Source organism: Meriones unguiculatus, chromosome 9, assembly GCF_030254825.1.
Source record: "Meriones unguiculatus strain TT.TT164.6M chromosome 9, Bangor_MerUng_6.1, whole genome shotgun sequence".
Taxonomy (NCBI): Eukaryota; Metazoa; Chordata; class Mammalia; order Rodentia; family Muridae; genus Meriones; species Meriones unguiculatus.
Window position 1 is genome coordinate 69,970,080 of NC_083357.1, and position 6,394 is coordinate 69,976,473.

Genomic DNA, 6,394 nt, shown 5'->3' on the forward strand with positions numbered 1-6,394 from the left:
CCTTTGAGGAGTAAATCCTTTGAGGGATTTAAGATGGAGCTTTTCTGGAGTACAGCTGGCTGCAGAGAGCATCTAGACCCACCCCTATAAACTAGGAGTCTCAGATGTCACAGGCTCCTTCCTCTCTCTGGAGGTCTCAGAGTTTGTGATAGGAGTTGGGGATTTGGTAAATAGGGGTCCAAGTGTTATGTTCTCTGGAGCTGATTAAAGCTAGGTAACTTAGTTTTAGCTCCTGGACTTGCACTTTGCTAATTACAGGGGTTAAGGGATGTTCTAAAAGCTCACCATATTTATACCCAAGTGGGAAAACATTCCCCCCCTCTACTTACCGGGCTTAATGGGTACCTTTCTCTGTCACTGTGCAAGCTCTCCCGAGTCTCCTTCAAGCTCTGCAGGAGACACACGCCGTATATTAAGGTGACATTGACATTGTGCTTCAGGACTTCCCGGGGCTTGAGCTCTGGAAATCACCGGGCTTTGCAATGTCAATATCCTTTTGCTATGGAAGAACATGACTCCAGATGCCACCTTTGTGGGCCGTGGAGACATAACTGTCTGCAGAAAGGTATTACCAGCAACCCACTGCTACCACAGAAAAGCAAGCCCCCACAGAACATTTCAGTTAGAACAAGACGTAAGTCATACAAACCTAGAGGATGAACAAGAGAAACCCTTGCCAGCTGAGGTGACCCAAAAGATGTAGTTCATTTGTTTGACAAACACTGAATTGCTCCACAGCAGAGTTATAATGGGCAGTTTTGGTAGGACATGAGTCTGCTTCACATGACTCCATACCTTTTATTTCCCAGGGTCAGCAGGAAAGCCCCATGGGTAAAGGCACATGCTGCCAGGCCTGGTGACCTGAGTGTGATCCCCAAGACCCACATGGTCAAAGAAGAGAACTGACCCCTACACGTTGTTCTCTGAGCTCAAAACACATAATCTTAGTGACATCCATGCCATATGTTTCCACTGACCAGAATATTACTTTTATGTCTGCAGATTTATATTTAAGAAAACTCAGACTGTGGGAGAAATAGACTTACGGACATCACTTTGTGTGTGTGCACTGGAGTGGTTCAAGAAGGAATAGTTCACTCTGTAAATAAGAGGTGTGTGTAAGGCACTTTACTAAGATACTGAAAGCTAGGGGCTGGGAGCAGAGTGCACATTACAGCATGTGCCTACCAAGCATAAGCCTCAGCCCTGACAAGACAGAAAAAAGTACTGGCATCTGGGGGGTTATTAAAATTTTTATCATACTAAATGCTGCAAAGAAAAACCGTGTGATGCTACTGACACCAAGAAATAGGAGAGCATTTACTATTAGTCCACAGAGGATGAAACATGTGAATGAATCTTGAAGGCTGAAGTAGATGCTACCTCAAGAGCAGGGTTTTGTATAGCAATTTCCTTTGAGATAGAACCATCCTTCCTGGACAGAAGTTCTTAAGAGGCAGGATGTTAACAGGGAAGTGAAACACCAGGGTGCTTTAAGGAAAGGTGAATCATTCCAACTTGCAGGGAAGCTCTTTAAACTCAGAAGTAAACAACTCACTAGCTTCAGGAAATCCCTGAAACTGATCATATTCACAAGGCTCCTCCCTCTCCCAAGCATATATAAGCATTTAGGCCTGCTGAGAGAAACGCTCAGACCAGCCAAGCAACCTTGAAAGCCTTAAAAGGCCAACTGAACCACCAGGAAAGGACACTCTCCAGCCTTTAAGGTACCTGCAAGCTATGTGGTATGATCCAGGTTCCCAGCTTTTGTGAGCTGTCACTCATACCAGAGTGGGCTTTGGTGACACAGCTGACTTGGAGTCATTTCTGCTCCTGTAAATAACCCCTCACCCATATTCTTGTAAGCAATCCCAACAAAACTTAGTTGGTTCACCAAGTAGGGCTTGGATAGTATCCTTAACGTTGGCCCATTGTCAGCTTCATATATATAGTGAGTAAACATTTGTGCCTTTCTCCATAGGGAATAGGGCTGCACAACAGGAGAGGAACAGTGGAGAAATGGTGTTAAAGAAGAACATTTACTAAGAAACCATAAGGCACCTTGTAGCAGGATGCTCAGGGCAAAGGCGAGTTTAAGATGTGTCTAGAGTGGGTTGAGACTGGAATGTACAGCAGTATCTTCTGGCTCTCACTTCAAGAACAGGAGGCCCAGACAGTGTCTTAAACAAGGAGAGGTAGCAATGTTGACCTCATGTTTTGATGAACGCTTTGCTAACAGAATGGACTGTAATAGCACGTGAGTGGTGAAGTGGGCTGAGCCACAGCTACAGGAGCATGGGAAATTGTTTGGAGATGGATGTTTTGGCAACTATCCAAGGATGAAATTCCTGGTTTGGCCTTTTTAAAGATTTTATGTGGATGCGATTGTTTTGCCGCATGTATGTCTGTACAGAATGTATATGTGGTGACCAAGAAGACAAGAAGAGGGCACTGGATCCCCTGGACTTATGGATCATGGGAACCACCCCTGGTTCAGACCATTGTGAACCACTATGTGGGTGCTGGGAACTGGCTCAGGTCCTCTGCAAGAACACGGGTGTGCTCACCTGCCAGCTCTCTAGCCCCTGGCTTGACCTTCTGAAACATACTTCCAGTTTGATGGTAGGAGGATATCCCCAAGCCATCTAGAAGTTACATTATGCATTAAACGGTTAATATAGTCTCCTTTGAGGCCTAAGACTGGAACTAGGGATCGAGGTTGGTGAAAACAGGGTGGCATTCACCCTTAGTATTTCTGAATCTTTTTTTTTTTTCATAGTGAAACTGTATATACAAGTAAAAGTTTAAGTAGTAAGTATAGAAACCCATGAAATTACATAATACAAGTAAAAAAAAAAAAAAAAAGCCAGGAACTGTCTAGCTTTGTGCCACTGTTACGAATCTGTAGTTCCATAGAACCCACTCCTGTCCCTTCTGCTTAAAATCAATCCACAAGAGATAGTCAGGAGTGAGAATGTGGGTGACATTTTTCCAGTGGACACACAAACAGCATCAGAAAACCAAGGTGTGGATGGCTTCAAAGTTCAGAGAGAAAAAAATACGACTTTGAATAATAAAGAGTGAAGGGCTAAATAGACATGATGAAGTCCTTGTTTAGAAAACAAAACCTCAGGGTTCCTCTGTGGAAGGTTCCTGTCCTGTTCCTTGTCTTCTATTCCAATGTCTATCTTGTTTGCCCTTCTGAATGAGGATTAAGGATGTTCCCTAGGGTCCTCCTTGTTGTTTAGCTTCTTTAGGACTATAGATTTTAGTGTGTTTACCCTATCTCAGTGCTCAGCTCTTCGATTACCTCCCCCTGGGCAGGGTGTGTGTGTGTGTGTGTGCAGCCTTGCTAGGCTACAGAGGAAAATGATGCAGCCTTGATGAGAGCTGATAAGCTAGGGTCAGATAGAAGGGGAAGAGGTCCTTCCATCAGGGGACTTGGGAATGGGCATGGGGGAGAAAAGGGAAGGTAGGTAGGACAGGGAGATGAGGTAGGGGGCTTCAGCGGGGATACAGAGTGAATAAATTGCAATAAATAAATAAATAAAATAAAAATGAAAACAAAAACAAAGCCTCAACACTTGACCATACAAGAATCAGAGTCCAATATAGATAGCCAGGCAACGAGTCCTGTTGAGTGGAAGGAGTCTCTAAAATACTGAACTATGAAAGGTGCACCCACCAGAGTCCTAAATTCAGCAGCACTAGCTCATAGCCATATTCAAAAGTAGAATCTGTCCTGTTTCCTCCCAATAATCCGTTTGAATTTTGGTTGCGTTAGTAAGCTGTCTCTGAGTTTCTTTAAGCTGTATACTCCCACTTCTGGCATTTGAGATAAATACCAGTCAGATCATTGTGTGTCTTTCATCCATTTTACTAAAATTGGCATATTAAAAAAAAAAAAAGTGAGCTGAGAAATGCAATGAAAAAAATTACACTTAAAATCGGCATTTACTTGCTCATCCTAGTAGCTCTGGGGTTCAAAACCAGCAAGAATCGCACTGAGTTAATACAGAACGTCTTTAGTCATGGTTCAATCAGTCACCTCTTTTGAGCCAGGCAGTCTCTCTTACCTGTCACGGATGAGCAATCCAAGTCCTAACCATTTGTTCTCTGACTTCTTGTGCTCTTTGTTACACAGAAGCAAACAGAATGTGCTACAGGGGGGCAGGAGTAGACTCAGCTGGAGCTTTCACACACAGCCATTCAGGACAGCCGAGGACCGCAAGGGTGACATCCTGACCCGGCCACATACAAAATTCATGTTGAAATCCTAACCGCCAAGGTGTGGATGGCACTAGGGGATGGGGCCTTTGTGTGGCCACATGGGTAGAGTCCACATGATTGAGACCAGTGTCCTTACAGCAGAGGGCCCACGGAGAACAGTGGGTGCTTACTGCTGATGACAAAGTGGGCCCTCACCAGAGGCACCCTGATTTTGGATTTCCACCCTACACATTTTTAAGAATCTACCTGTTGTTTAAGCCACTCGCTAGTCAATATTTCACTACAGCATCCTACCTGCAAAGAGAACTCAAGATCGAGGGAGGACAGCAGTCTGCCCGGAGACCGTAAGCCAGTGACCCTTCACTCCCCAGCTTCCTCAAGGCTCTGCCACAGCACTTGAGATCAAATGGCACCCCCAGAACCACGGCTAGGAATTCTCACGTTCCTGGGAGGGAGGCATCTCACCAAGTGTGCACCGGAGAAACTTTTTCTCCTTCCCTTCTTTTTTCAAAGCCCTTACCATGTGGCTGAAAGTCACCTAGAACCCCCATGTTGTTTACATTGCCATGAACTGAGTCTTCATGCTTCATTCTCCCAAATGCAGGGATTACAAGCACACACTGCCACTCCTCCACTAGACCCGGGGCACTCTACTTTATGGACCTAACAGCAATGGAAATAAAGTCATGGGCACCCTGCTAGTCCAATCCAGCCAAGTCAATGGTTGGACTGTACTATTAAAGTGTTTACCAGAATACCGTTCGAATGAAACAGTATGCTGGAGCCCACCATGTTGACTGCAGGCAAACCCGGCCTCTGTGAAGTTGATGAGAAGCTGGGGTTGTTGCCACAGCTTGCTTCCCTAATACTGCACTGTAATAGAGGAACTAACATGCTTTCTTTGACTTACAAACCTTACCAAATGACAGCCTGAAGAACAAGGAGGAAGGGACTGTATCGAAGTGATCTGGCATTTGCCCAACACCTTCAAGGCCCCAACTTGGATCCACAGATGATAAAAATGTGTAGGTGAAGGGCTGGCCAGTGGTTACCATTGCGAACGGTAACTGGCTGACTACTGATTAGTTGCTTACTGGACTGTGAAGATCCACAGATGCAGCACTTTCCTTTCTTTTTTTGTGAAGAGAATGTATGTCTACACAGAATTTATGTGCTGGCCCAATATGGGACATTTTCAGTATTTGCTCTTGAATGTTCACAGGCTCCAGAAAAGCCATGGCATTTTAAAGCCTGGAAGGTAGGAAAATGCAGTTCTCAATTTAGTAAAACCTCTCTTCTAAATGAAATCTAATCCCTAAACATGCACTTAGCTGTGCTAAAGCTCTGACAGTGCTACTGAAATGAAACCAAAAGGCAGGAGTCACAAACACCCTTCTGAACCAGGACTGGTTTCCAGACCAAATCTTACATGGGCTTCTGAACTTTTAAAAATTCTGACCTAAAGTCAGAACTGAGATGTTTTGTCTCGGGAATTTGTAACATGGCCACTCTTAGTATTTATTTATTGATTTTTACTAGTGTGTATGACACAATGTGCGCAGGTACCAGTGGAGACCAGCAGAGGGTGTTAGCGGCCCAGAGCTGCACTTACAAGCACTTGTGAGCCACCCAAAGTGGGTGCTGGGAACCGAACTTGGGTCCTCTAGAACAGCAATAACCCTTAACTTCCGAGCCACTGCTCATTCCCTACTCTCAGGTTTTTTACATGTAGTGGATTCTGAATTAATTCAGGTGAGAAGCAACCTCAGAGATCTAAGCTAGGTGTGGTGGCTCATGCCAATAATCTCAGCACCCTGGAAGCTGAGGCGGGAGACTCACCGTGAGTTCCAGACTGGCCTGACTACATAATGAGTCCCAGGTCAGCCTAGTTTCCAGGTTGAGGCTGTTTCAAAAACTGAAATAACAACAAAAACCCCTACCCTAACTTGCCAGGTATTGTGGTGCATGTCTCTCTACTAGAGGCCAGTGCTGGAGATCACTAGTCTAAATAATACAGTGAGATCTTTCCTGAAAAACAAAACAGAACTGAGAAGAACTACCACTTGGATCCACATTTTGTGCTTCTTGAAAAGGTTAGGCTTCAATAATACCCTTCCATTGGAAGAAAAGACCCTCTCTCTATCAAGCAGTGTCTTTCAAGTTT